General features: G+C 33.2%; 1 long non-coding RNA gene across 10 annotated transcripts in view; it reads right to left on the reverse strand.

The window, feature by feature from the left end:
* Nucleotides 1-15,605, reverse strand: part of LOC110007059 (uncharacterized) — a 55,281-nt gene that overhangs the window by 16,445 nt on the left and 23,231 nt on the right. The gene's annotated exons all lie outside the window — the stretch shown is intronic.

Consider the following 15,605-nt stretch of genomic DNA (forward strand, 5'->3'; position numbering starts at 1 on the left):
CTTGCCAGTTTACAGATATCTTTTATCTAACTGAATATGCCTGATATCCTCCGAAGGCAATGCTTTACCTTCTCTAAATGTTGTTTCTTTTACATAAATTTGGCTATGATGGAGGCGCAAAGGCCACAAAGGCAACCCTAGAGATCAAACACACTCCTACACCTCACAAAAAAAAGACACGATAATCCAAAGGAGTATGGTATAGGATAGTCAAAAGCACATACACCGTCCATTCCCTTCTTCGATGGTGGAGATTAACCGCAACGGTGTAAATGTTCCAAGGGGCTTACTACAATGAATCTCCATAGGTAAACTCGGATGGTGAATGTGTTTTCTCCTACTCTCGGCCATACTCCTCAGGAGCACGATATAACTAGTCCAATGCCTTACAAGTTTGGACCTCAACACTCTCTGTAAGGCTCCTACACAAGGAACGCATTCCCACTGCACTCAAGACAGTTATAGCACAAGCAACCCACACCACCCACCGCAAGGCAGGAGGAACACTAATCCATAGATACCCTAGAAAAGCAAGGGTTAGGGCAACTATGGACCCTAGAGTGGCCATTTTAAGGGATTTTCTCTCCTCAAAGGCCTCAGGCTTGGCTGAATGCAATATCAAAAGGAAATCAAGCAACCCCATGGTCAAGAATGTGGCAATGAAGAAAATATTGATGAGAGGTGTGTTACCAGCCCTAGAGGCAGCAAAGTGGGCATTGTAACCAAAGAAAGTCAAACCCACCATTGCAACCATGGCTGTAGAGAGAGAGGAACCATACTTTGCCCTAAAGGATTGGGATGACTGATCCAAGGTCTCCATTTAATCACTGAAAAAGGGTTTGACACAAAATACAGATGGACCTAAAGAGATAACAAGCGTGATCACCACAACGAATGATGCCCTAGTGTTATCCCATATATATATAGTTACTAATTTATGAGCTCGTATGGCATATATCTTCCCTCAGGATCATACTGTGCACCTACTCCCTCGGCTAGTGCATGGGGAGCAGTTCAGAAATTTTTTTATTTAGTTAAGTCTATGGCTTGAAGAGGCTATTATCCCAAGTCTTGATGCTCAAGAAGTCCCCTGAATTTGGTTTTAGCCGAGAGAGTGAATAGCCAGTATGCTCCCGTAGGAGCAAATAATAAGAAGGGACGAGGAAAAGAGAGTGAGACACAGACAGAGACGATATTCAAAATACAAATTAGTTGGTTTGAACTTTGCCCACCCCCGAGACTGCAATAGCTCTTTTGACCCCAACAACAATGGCAGCATTCTTAATGTCCTCTTTATCAAAGAAGAATCCTAACGGATACAAAGCTAAGGGTGTGGTTACTATAAAGTTAGTGCGTTTAGGATCGGACCAGTCAAGCTGACGAGGAGTTTGATTCAATTAAAATCGGTTAAACTACTAATTTAACCGGTTAGAGCATATTTTAGAAAAAAATAATAAAAATAATTTTATTAGATTCTGAGATATTTTGGTCAATTTAATTTATGTGAATTATTATTTTTATATTTTTACTAAATTCTACTGTTTTTGAAAAATAAATGCTTTAAATTTCAAATAATTTACATTTATAGAAAAACAATTAAAATTTAATTACAAAATACAATTGTAATCATTACATCAGTCCAAATTCAATCTGGGCCGTTGGGCTTACACTGTTCTATGAACTCATAGGCTGACAAAAACTCTTTCCATATATATATATATATATATATATATATATATATATATATATATATATATATATATATATATATATATATATATATATCAAACAAGATACTACAAAAGGCCTGTAGGAAAAAATGAAGACTGATTTTGCCTACTCACATCACCATCCAAACGTTATCGCACGATCACAGTTGTCCGATATTGTTTCAATTTTCATTTTTTTACTAATCGGAATGATCTAAAACTTGAAATGTGCGTAAATCTTAGTGAGGCGCATCTAATAAAAATAAGAAAAAAATAATTCGAAAATTTATGAAGGTATTTTGGTCAATTTATATTTTGTGAATTACTTTTGTCATATTTTTATTAAGTGCGCCTCACTAAGATGTATACACACTCCAAATTTTAAGTAATTTGGATTTGTAAAAAAAAAATTGAAAAATAAAACACTATCGGACAACTGTGACCGCACGAAGAAGTTTAGATAGCAATGAGAGTAGACGAAATCATTGTTCATTTTCGCCTATATGCGTTGGGAAGAGTGATTTTCGACTATAGGCGTTAGGAAGAGTGATTTTCGCCCAACACCTATAGACGAAAATAAACAGTGATTTCACCTTCCCTCATCACCATCCAAACTTCATTGCACGATCACAGTTGTCCGGTAATGTTTTAATTTTCATTTTTTTTTTTTACAAATCCAAATTACTTGAAATTTGGAACGGGTGTACATATTAGTGAAGCGTACCTAATAAAAATATGAAAAAAAACAATTCGTAAAATATAAATTGATCAAAATACCCCCATAAATTTTCGGGGTATTATAGTCAATTTATATTTTACGAATTATTTTTTTAATATTTTTATTAGATGTGCTTTACTAAGATGTACACACGCTCTAAATTTCAGATCATTATGATTAGTAATAAAATTAAAATTTGAAACACTACTGGACAACTGTGACCGTGTAATGAAGTTTGGATGGTGATGAGAGTATGCGAAATCACTATTCATTTTTGCCTATAGCCGTTTTGTAGTATCTTCAATATATATATATATATATATATATATATATATATATATATATATATATATATATATATATATACTAGTTTTAAAATATAAAACATATTAAAAAATTTGTCCAACTTCATTTTGATGGGGGAACTCATCAAAATCGATTGATCCGATCAACCAAAATTTATCAAATATTGGTTTTGAGTAGTTCTCAAACAGATATAATTTTTACCTTAGACCAAACTAGCCAAGCCACCAATCAACGGTCCGACAGCGCCAGTTTTGATACCTATAGTATAAAGTGTCTACTTTATACTATGCGAGTACATCGCACCTCTATATTATTCAAAAGACATAGTTTCAGTGTACGAAACCTTATAATGACTTGAAAATCCACGTTTAATGCACCATATTTTTATATTATAAGGTTGCAAACCTTATATAAACTTTTTCCAAAAGCTAATAGCTTGTCTAAGGTCACGGAGCATTTTACAAGATGCATTAGCAAACACCTAAATGGGAAATAAATAAAGTACTGGATTCTATAGTATTGGTCTTTCTCATGAGGTACTTCATCTGCTCGTGTTTATATTACTTGATACTCTTACTACAGGAGTAAAATTAGAAATTTTTGTTAGAAATAAAATTATGTATTAGTGAGTACTTAGTAAGGTCTACATGGCGTATTAACTATTTTTTAAAGCTAACATATATATTGCAATAATAAATATTAAGACAATAATCAATGGAAAAGAGTAATTTAATAGCATCTTACATACAAGTGTGTGATCCCGGATGGGTCGGGTCTAGAGTAGGTCTACATACACTGTAAGCCCGAATCTGCACAGATACGACAAGTGTTGGTCCACTGGCCCCACCCCGGCCTTAAAAAACTAGGGCTTAGGGCCGGCCGTACTGGATTTGGATAAGGGCCATGATAGTGAATGCCCCAAGCGGACCTATGTGGGCTAGGCTACCCCAAGCCTAGCTCATTGCTAGCCCAAGGCAAAACCCCTACCCGGTCAAGGTTGACCCAAGGGAAAGCCTTGACCAATACCCAGCTGGATCCGTTTCGACCCATTTGCATCCCTATCTAGATTCTCTCAATGGCATGCTTAAAAGAGTTGTGAATCTTGCAAAAACATATTAAAATTAGGTGCTATTTATTTAAACAATCAAAGTAAGGCGCACTTCCGAACCCAACCAAAAGACGATTCTAGTGCCATAAACTTCTGTGATGGCTTGAACATCTAAAATTTAAAACTCCAAAAATGTCTAGATCAAACTGATCTATAAGCACTAATAATGAAAATAGACTGTTCGATTAATAAGTTACAAGATGTATTTTAGAGATAATTTTTTTTTATTTTTTGTATCTATACATCTCGATACTTGAGCACTTTTCAATATCCAAACAACCTTTTTTTAATGGACATTTGCTTTACTGAAATGGACCCTTATATAAACTTTTTCTCATTAAAAACAAGGAAAATGTTTATATAAGGTCTCAACTTTATAATATATGAGTAAGGGGCACCTAACAAACCCATTGGAAAAGGTTGTTTTTACGTTGAAAAACACTCAAATTAATCATCTCGACTTTGAGATTCATAGACACGAAAAGAAAAAGGATCTCTAGTTTTTAAAATAGTTCATCTTCTAACACATTATCTAGACCATCCATTTTCAATATTTTTAAGCGTCTATAAATCTACTTGATCCTCACCGTTTGTGAAACTTTAACTAGGAGAACCAATAGATTTTCATATCATCACAAGGCTTTGCGGCATCAAAACTGCATTTTTGACATAAGTTTGAGGTACACCTTACTTCAATAGTATAAGGCTAACACCTTATACAAACCTCACCCTAAAATCAAACCACAGAAAATCCGTCACAATGAGTAGCAAATGACTACAGGTCCGAGGGGCAAAGTCCAAAACATATTGAAGGAATGGGGTCAAATAACTAAGTAGGCCCAAAATGAAAATTTGAAAATTTACAAAAAGGCGATTTATTGGTCCAATGTCGTATGAGGTTATTACCCCAACCAGATCGAATCGGTCATCAAGGGCGGCATTAACAATGAGGCGTCTTTAATCAAAAGAAAAAAAGCTTGTATAAGGTCTCAACCTTATAATGTGCGTGTACGGTGCATCTAAAAAGCCCACTAGATAAGGTTGTTTTATGTTGAAAAACATTCAAATCAATCGAGCTCAAGATTCACAAATATGAAAAACAAAACAAAAGATTTCTAGCCCTTAAAACAGGTTACGTTCTAACACATTATCAGGACCATCCATTTTCAAGAAAAATTAAGTATCTATCGATCTACTTGATGTAACTATTTCTAAAACTTTAAAATTTCATAACTAGGAGCAACAATAGATTTCTCATATCATTGCCAAGCTTTGCTGCACCAAAATTGCATTTTAGGCATAGTTTTGAGGTACACCGTGCTCCAATAGTATACGGTTGACACCTTATAAAAACCTTCCCCCTTAATAAAATAAGAAAATATATATTGTGTAATAAAATAGGTAAAGTCGTACTCTTGACAGAGCCAGGAACCTAACGCGCGAAAAATAATGATAAGGAAACTTCAACGAAGCTCACGAGGCATCTTTTCTTTTTATTTTTATTTTACTTTTTCTTTTTCTTTTGGCGTGACTTGACTTGTACCTAAGCATATTGGCATTTTATGTCACCGCGGTCTTTTTGACTTATATGAGGATAACGCCTTTTTTTTCTCTATTTTTTATATTAAATTTTGGCCCCATAGTCTCTAATAATGTGTATAAAAAACAAAAACAAAAACAAAAAAAAGTTTACGTAAGGGTGCAACTTAATACTGTTGACGTAAGTCGTACCTCAAAAATCCTAAAGTCGAGTGTGTTTCGGCATAGAAGAACCTTTGAACTCAACATCACGATCTTGAGATGAATGGATATGAAAAAAAATAAAATTTCAAATCTAAAAAATAACGTATGTCGTAATAAGTTATCTAAATGGTCTATTTTCAAAATTTTCAATTGTTTTTCTTTATGTTTATAGCATTTTAAAAATTTTCAATTTAATAACTGAGAATAAAAAGATATTTTGCTATCATAAATCTTTCGAACTCGAAACGACATCCTAAGTAAATTTTACAGGTGAATCATACTTTTACATTATAAGAAGGCAAGCCTATACAAACCTCACCAAAAAAATACAAATATCAAAATAAAAATAATATTTTTTTGAAAGAAATTTTTAAACTACTGATTTTTTACTGATCTTTGAAACTGCACCTCTACATCAGGATGCGTGATGCGTGATGTGACCCATGAATGTGCGACGAAAAAACCACACGATCTTTATGTATTTGCATAGACTGTCGTGTCCGGTTTGGCAAAGCCAGATTTCTCTGGTTTCTGGTTTTTGAAGTTTTGAACCACACCATCTTTATGGGATTGCATTGACTGTCGTGTCGTATTCGACAAAGCTAGATTCCTCTGGTTTCTGGTTTTTGAAGTTTTGAACTATCGTTTGCAAGGCTCCTTTTAAAGGGTGAGGTTTCTATAAGGATGCAGCCTTAAACAATCCAATTACGGTGCACCTTAAAATTTATAAACAATCCTATTTATAAACAGTTTTTTTTTTCCGATACTTACGCACTTGGAGCCCTCTATCTATAAACAAATAAAAAAAATGCTTAAACAAATTTGAATCTCTTACTAAAGGGCTCGCTACTTAAATCTTTAGTTTCATTTAACCCCTATGGTGCTCGTTATAAAGATGCTATGGGTTTAAAAACAAAAAATATTTTTCATTAGATTACTTTTCTTCTAATTCTATTTATTATTTTGAGATATAGGATAGTTTTTATTAATTTTTTTGGGGAATATATTGCTTGTATTTATTGGTACTCTTTAAGGGAACTCATTGTTGAACTTTTTCACATTTCTTTTTGTTAAATATAGATTCCTAATTTACTCTCAATGTTAATGTGCTTATCTTTGAATCAAAATTCAATAATATTCAGCTAATGAAGATGAAAGGTTATAAACAAGAGTATTTTTAAAAAAATATAAAATACAGATTTATATTGGTTCCATTAAAAAAATATGATTTTTTAAAGATTTTTTCAAAAACTCACCATAATTAATGGATTTCAAAAAATCACAAATATTTTAAAAATTCATGTTTTAAAAAGGAAAAAAGTTTATATAAGGTTGCAACCTTAAAATGTAGAATTACATATGCACCTCAAAAAGCTATCAGAAACGTTGTTTGAATGTTGAATAAACCCTCTAATCGATCATATTGACATTAAGATGTATGAATATGAAAAAAAAAAAAGTTTTTAAGTCTCGAAAATAACGCATCTTGCAACACATTATGTAGATCGTCCATTTTCAAGATTTTTATATATTTATAGATCGACTTGATTTTAACTATTTTTGAAATTTAAAATTTTCTAATTGGGTATGAAAATAGATTTTGAGATAATACTAATAATTTTTTATAACAAAATTATAAAATTTCAAGGTGCGCCTTAATTGGATTGTTTAAGGTTGCATCCTTATAGAAACCGCACCCTTAGAAATAAGAAAAAAGTTTATATAAGGTTGCAACCTTAAAATGTAGAATTACAAATGCACCTCAAATATCTATCGGAAAGGTTATTTTAATGTTGAAAAATCCTCTATTTGATCATTTCGACATCGAGATGTATGGATATATAAAAAAAAAAAAAGCCTTAGAATCTTAAAAATAGTGTATCTTGCAACACATTATATAGACCGTCCATTTTCAAGATTTTCATATGTTTATAGATCTCATTGATTTTAACTATTTTTGGAGCTTAAAATTTTCCAATTAGATATGAAAATAAATTTTAAGATAATCCTAAAAAAAATTTACAACAAAATTGCATGTTATGATAAATTTTGGAAGTACGCCTTAATTGGATTGTCTAAAGTTGCAAGAAACCGCACCCTATAAATAATTTTTTTTCGTGAAATAGTTAATCTTTTTCGGTACTTATAAAAATAGAAATTCAGTATTTAAGCATGTTCGTGAAATTAGGGTTCAACGGTGACATAACGTGACTGCCCCGTTGCTTACTCCATAATACGTGGAGTAAAAACCGGCCCTGTAATGGAGTACGGCAAGAGCAAATTTTCATTGGGATACGAGGAATAAGAAAAGGAAAATCATTTGGACAAAGTCACCCACATGTAAATCATATGGAGACTTACAGGAAGGTTCATGAAGATTCACTCAAGAGTGCCTATAATATTATAGGGAAAACTTCCGTGTACCCTTAACCTTGAAGTTTCTAACAACCACCCGTCAACAAAATTTTTTATTTTTTTTTTTTTTTTTTGACATACCCACAAAGTAAAAAAGTCGGCATTTTTCTTTTTTGATAAAAATACCTTTTATCTGTACAAGCTCGCATCATAGAAGGGTAACCAATGACGTAGGGTCATCTGTCGGACGGGTATCATTAAAAAGACGGGAGTGAAAAGAATGGCATCTCTTGCTAAGAGTGACCAATGACGAATGGTTATCTGTCGGACCGGAATCATTGAAAAGACGCGAGTGGAAAGAATGTCAACACAATGGCATCTCTTGCTAAATGCAAGAACCCCAATGCCGGACCGTTTCACCTTCCACCTCAACGAGTGGAAATTTTGCCGAACCGAGTGCATTTCATATATGCCAGAACGTGCAGAATCGATGTCGAACAGTGTGCAAAAATGGCCACAAGGCATCTCAAGGGATACTACGCAAGTTTGTACGGACAATAACATTTTTATCAAAAACAATGATACTTTTTTACTAAGGGGTATTTATTAAGAAAATTCGTTGTGGGGTAAAAGTAGTTAAAAAAAAAAAAAAAAATTGGTTAGAGAGGTTATCCAGAAAGCCTTGGGGACCTACAATTTTATTTGATTCTAAGTTTTTACTTTATTACTCATTTGACGTAACATATGGGGTTGCCCAAAGAGATGCAACAAATAAAAACAATAAAATAATAATAAAATAAACAAAAAAAATATTTATATTACAACCTTAACTATCAAAATACAATATAAATTTGATATTATATTAAAAGACATGCAAATATTAGATATTATCTTAAAAAAACATATCAAATCTACAACATCTAATTAAAATAAATATGTAAAACATCACAACCATTTTACATAAAATGCACCCTAAAAAACATATAACCAATACACCACATAACATTGAATGGCATTTATGTTATTTTTTATCAATTTCATTCTACAAAACGAACCCCAATAAGGAGTAAGAAAAACCAAATTTTGATGTCAAAATAATTAATTAATTAATAAATAAATAAATAAAAAGTACTAGACCAACCATTATGACAAACTTTCCCAACTGGCCACTTAGTGGTTGGATACAGATGACTCCCGTTAATGCCAATCAATAGCTAGGTGGCACACCACAGGAGTAAAAGGTTCACCACAAATAAAAGACTAACATCCAAAAAAATAAGGTCAAATTTATTGTCGACAGGGCCAATTTGTTGAAAAATGGATCCTAACGACAATGTATTTCTTATCAAGACTCATTTTGATAATGAAATATGAAATATGGACAGGTGGGAAAAACTGATCACCCGTCAATCTGAATCAAATCAACTTAGTCTACAAGGCAGTTGACCAACTCAGCCAAAGTTAAAAAGAAAAAAATAAACCTTCAAAATTCAAATTCTAAATGTCTAACAAGGTTGAGGAACTTCAAATATTGTAAAATCATTGAGTTTAAATTAATAAAAACATTTTTTAATGGTGCGTCTATATCCCTATGACCAAATTCCGATTAAGGGAGGGACTGGTATTGGGTGCTACAAGTCCCTGTTCGACTTGGGTTAGCAACTTAGCAGTTGATTAACAATGCTACATCCCTGTCACTAAACAACCCAAATATATATTTATTTTTTTTCAAATATTAGAAATAACAAATTTTCTATCAATAAAAGATGTCCTCATTTTTTTTGAAATAAAAGAAATATGATATCAAACATCTCTCATTTTTTTTAATTTTGGATTGGCACGCTTCACGGTTTGAAAGTTTCAAGGTCTACAATACTAGATCTAAAATATATCTCTAAAATAGATTTTAGAAAGAGGACTCGCTTGAATAGAGGAGTTGGCCCAACTCTTGATTTCTTTAAGCTAAATGACACACACCCCAACTCCTACATTTTTTTTATGCTAAAAGTCAAGGTCATAGTGGATCACATCTCATTACCTAAATCATCGATCTAGATCGGAATCACATTCATTACCTACGATAAATCACCTATCTAGATCGAAACCACATCTCACTCTACGAGCATAGCATCTTGATAAGGCTTGGTATCGCCGCCGCACACGTGCAAGGACAACAGGGTTCAACGTCGTATAGCCAAAGGTAACCCTTTTTATAGAGACTTGGATCCAGATATCAACCCGACTCCCGGATGTGAGATCTTCTCTAGATAGAGAGATTTTCCTTCATTGAAGGATATTTTTGTCTCTATATTTTAATAAAAGCATTTTCAATAGCTTAGGCGTTCTAGCAAGAAGGCTCATAAAGTTTTACAAGAATGGAACGATTTTTGTGATGAGTGAGACAATTGGTAAGGGCAGGGTTGAAAATTTGCCATCAACGAAAACTAAGAGATAGTTGAGTCTCTTTATTTTTTTCCTTTTTTTCTAACAAACTAACCACCTATTTCATACAAGTAGAATTAAATACAGACAAACATAACATAAAAAGAAGGTTATTGTAATGGATTTTTTTTTGTTTCACTCTCTGTTGGATAGGATTTTTCTGTTTTACTCACACACTCTCTCCCTTGTATTAGGCCTTTTTTTTTTTTTCTTTTTTTTTATTGCACTCTCTCTCTATTGGTCGACTCCTTTTTTCACACACACTCTCTTCTCTCTCTCCAATTAAATGGGGTAGGCTAGACCCTCTATCTTTACAAGGATAAGTGACATTAAAGATTATAAGAACGAAAAAATAAAAAAGTTTGAGTTAGAGAGATCCGTCTTATAGCAAAAAGTAGCCTCTTAAAACTTTCAATTCGACAAAATGATTGTAATGGACAACAAAAACTCAAACATGAGATAGGTTGTCGGTATTTACATATTTTCACTTAAATAATGAGAAACTATGACAATTGTTTGGTTTATGTGGCCTTTAAAGGCCTTATGAGTGCTTGTAAAATGAAATGATATAGTGAACATGAACTCAGTGGGAGTATGGTCCCTCGTGGACCATACTAAGCAAACGATGGTTTGCTGATACCGATTTGTGCTTAATGATATAGGCCAGTCGGTTGGAAAAAACCCATGTTACCTTGGCATGAAGAACAAACCAATGAAGGTTTATGGGTTAACCTTTGATGAGGTCGGATAACATGCTCGAATGAGTGAGCCAATGGGCTGTGTGACCTTTGTGTGTGATGGCAGCCTACAGATACAGGGGCCAAAACCTCATCCATGTACCATCACATGGCATGCATATCGATAGATCGTTCGGAAAAGTAAAAAATCCACCTTTTAGGGTGAAGCGTATGCATGTGTGAAAGATACCCCTATGCGCCATAGAACTGTGGTCGCATAAAATCTTGGTGACCTTGACTTGTCTCTAGGGGAGGACATGTAATCTACAGATTGGGATTGCGACCCTTTGGCTCATCTGTCAGACTTTGGCGACACCGTTAATGAGCCTCTACTTGGACTGTGGGTCATGGGAAACACTGGGTCGGTTCGATAAGGTAAGTGTGGTCTGTAAGCCCACAGTTGAAGGTCCACGATTGCAAATTAAATTCCTTAACCATATAGATCCATTTCCCATCAAGTTAATTTAAATATATTTGTTTTATGATAGCAATTATTTTAGAATTATTATTTGAAATTTTATAAGTCATTTGATATTTTATTTATATATTTTTTTTACTTAAAAAAATGAAGATATTGATTTTTCAAAATTATAAAATTCAAATAATGTTTTAGAATTTATTTGATAATTTAAAGTTATATAAAATATCATGGAGGGGTCCATAGTGCACATGAGCCCACCATGTGTCAAGTGGGTAAGGCCCAAAGGTGCCACACATGGGTGGTACGCCCCACCCATTGGATTCTTTTTTGGAGTTTAAGTTATTTCATGTTTTGGTAATATTATGTTATAGCATGTGGTCAAATAAGATATGAAATATTTTGACCATATATTGACCAAATATTGAAAGTATATATTGACTTGATATATCTTTAGAATATTTTGTGAAAGATTATGGAATGCATAATATTTTAATTAAATTTAATTTATCTAATCTCTATTGATGGAAAAATGGTTAAGAAAAAGGGGATAATGGTCCATACACCTTCCATACTGTTGATGGACCATCTATGAAATGGATAGCTCAGATCTCTATCTTTCTATCTCTCTCTTTTAAGAAAGTTTCTCTCTCTCATGTTTGATGTCTTTCTCCCAAATTGTGAAAGAACCTAAAAGTTTAGGTTATGGAGTTATTCTCTCTCTTATCTCTCAAATATGGATTTATGGCTAAGGGTTGTTTTAGGGTTTAGCAAAAAGAGAATCCATCTCTCTCAAACTCGGTTGCAGAGAGAATTCACCTAAGGTTTGAGTTTGTGATCAAAAGGGTTTATGTTCATTTGGTGTGACTTGACCGAAATTTACTTTCCCGGTTCGATATTGAAGCTAGACCGCTGATCCCGCGTCATCGGATGGTGGTGATTCGGTGTGTGGTGTAATCAATCCGGTTGAGGTAATCCCCGACACTCTTCCTTTTGTTTCTTGCAGTCTTATCTTTTATTCTCGAGCATAGTGCATAGTTGTTTATATGGCACCAAGTTGTTAAGATCTTGGTTTTATTATTATGTTGATTTTATTTTGAAATTTATCTTATTATAATAAAGATCACCTGTAAGTGATCTTTTGCCAAAAAAAAAAGGAGTGAAAAAATAAATAAAATAAAATAAATTCCCCGATAAAATATCACATAGGTTTTTCTTTCAGCAATACCACTTTTAATTAAAAACTTAAAATAATATATTTTAAGAAACCGATTTTCCGATCTGGATCGTTGATCCACCAATCCGACATGTTTTTTTAGGTGATCAATTCAGGTCACTGATCCATTTTTACAAAAAAAAAACTCTCATTATTATATGGGAATCGTATACTAGGGGACTGGAATTTCTTATTGCTTAGTCCAAAGGCACGGCACATCATGAGATGTTGACTCCATGTTTAATGGTCCACTACGCAAGAATCATACTGATCCATTAACAAGGGGAAAGCGATTCTTTGCGTTTGGTTCCATTAGAATATGAGATATTAGACTTCATAAAGATTTTTATGGAAAAAGCTTCACATGACAACTCCATTTAAACAAGGATGTCCAAACGTCAAAAACCCCTTATATTAAAAAAAATAAAAAAAAATGTCCTAAAAATAATATATCTCGTAACAAATTATTTAGACCACTCATTTTAAAAAATTTTAAGTGTTTATAGATTTGATCAATCTTCATCATTATTAAAGCTTTAAATTTCATAATTAGGATAAAGATAGATTTTGAGGCCATCGTAAGGGTTTACGAAATTAAAACTAGATCTTTTATCAAGATTTAGAGGTGTCATACTTCATTTGCTTAATATTGAAACCTTATAAAAACCACACATTTTTTTAATTATTTTTTGATGATTTACACGCTTAGTATAAGTCAAATGGCTCACATAATAGTATAGGAAAAAACTTGGGTGAGCCCACTAGCTCACAGAATAGTATAAGTCAAATGGCTTAGATTGAATCTGGGCCGATCGAACGGCCGAGAGTATTTGAATTTTAATGTTTTTTCAACAAATCCAAATCACTTGAAATTTTAGGTGAATGTTCTTCTCATCAAGCCGCACCAAATAAAAATATAAAAGAAATAATCCGTAAAATAGAAAATGACCAAAATACTTCGAAAAATTTATGGGGGTATTTTGATCATTTATATTCATGTAAAAAATTTTTTAATATTTGTCGAATATTCACCTATTTTTTATCAACACACGTCTAAAATTTCAAGTGATTTAGATTTGTAGAAAAAAAATTAAAATTCAAACACCATTGGGCAGGAGCATTTGTGATTATTAGATCAGCCAGATTCAATCTAGGCCATTGGGCTCATTTTTTCTTGTGAGCTAGTGAGCTCATCTTATATATATATATATATATATATATATATATGGTAGTCACTGTTGTACCCCCATACGCCCATACGCGAATGGCCCAGATTCAATCTAGGCCATTCTATGGCTGATCTGATGCTTACGGATGTCCGATAGTGATTGAATTTTAATGTTTTTTCTACAAATCCAAATCACTTGAAATTTTATGTGTGTGTTCTTCAAAAATTGGCGAATCTACGAAAAATATCAAAAAAAAAAAAAAATTACATCAAAAAATTGACCAAAATACCACGAAAATTTTTGGGGGGTATTTTGGTTATTTTTGTGAATTATTTTTTATTTTTATTTTTATTAAGTGTGCCTTGATGATAAGAACACACGCCAAAAATTTCAAGTGATTTAGATTTGTAAAAAAAAATTAAAATTCAAACACTATCGGACATCTGTGAGCATTAGATCGACCCAAATACAATCTAGGTCGTGGGCGTTTACAATAGTAGTACGCACTTGGACGCACAACATCTTTTCCACATATATATATATATATATATATATATATATATATGTTATTTAATGAATTGAAGAAAAGTATTGTGGTACCTATTTACAAAAACAAATGAGACATACAAAATTATACAAATTATCAATGGATCAAACTTATGAGCCATACTATGAAACTCTGGGAGAGAGTGATTGAACAACAACTAAAGCATGAAGGGAGTGTCTCTAACAACCACTTTGGTTTTATATCATGGAGGTCTACAACTGAGCCTATTTTCCTACTTCGACAACTTATTGATAAGTTTAGGACGAAAGGAAAAGACCTCAACATGGTTTTTATTGATATAGAGAAAGTTTATAATAGAGTATCTCGATATTTGATTTGGTGGGTGTTGAAAAAGAAATGAATCTCCAAACACAACATCGACTTGGTGAGAGATGTACGATGGAGCGGTGACTAGCATACGAACAATTGTAGAGAGACAAGTGAGTTTTCAATGACAATAGATCTATATCGGGGGTCAACATTGAGCACATACCTCTTTGTCTTAGTTATAAACGAATTAATTAGCCACCTACAAGACGAGGTATCGTGGTACATGTTGTTCGCAGATGACATACTTTGTGTTGAATAAGAACTTCAGAGGGATGTTTTAGTAATCTAAAGATTTTAAAATTAACAAGACTAAAACAAAGTATATGGAATGCAAGTTTAATAATAATTGAAATAGAATGTAGTTAAGATTGACAGCCATGAAATACCAAAAAGGTTGCACTTTCGATATTTTGGGTCGATAATCCAAGATAATTGAGAGATTGAGGAAGATGTCGCACACAGAATTAGAGCTAGGTGGGAGAAGTGGAGATGTGCAACCGGAATTTTATATGATTTCCACATACCAATGAAGCTGAAGAGCAAGTTCTATAGGATAGTTGTGAGACCATCTTTGCTCCATGGAGCAAAATGTTAAGAGGTCAACAAGCAATACATCCGTAAAATGAATGTCGCAGAGATGAGAATATTGAGATGGATGAGTGGCAAGACAAGGGATAGAATTCGAAATGAATCCCTTCGAGAAAATTTAGGTGCAGCACCAATAGGCGATAAGATAAGAGTGAGTAGACTTAGGTGGGCTGGCCATGTGTAGCACAGACCCAGTATACTGTAGCAGTACGCACCAGG

Source organism: Amborella trichopoda, chromosome 5 (assembly GCF_054954075.1).
Source record: "Amborella trichopoda isolate Santa Cruz 75 chromosome 5, AtrichopodaSantaCruz75HAP2 v2.0, whole genome shotgun sequence".
Classification (NCBI taxonomy): domain Eukaryota; kingdom Viridiplantae; phylum Streptophyta; class Magnoliopsida; order Amborellales; family Amborellaceae; genus Amborella; species Amborella trichopoda.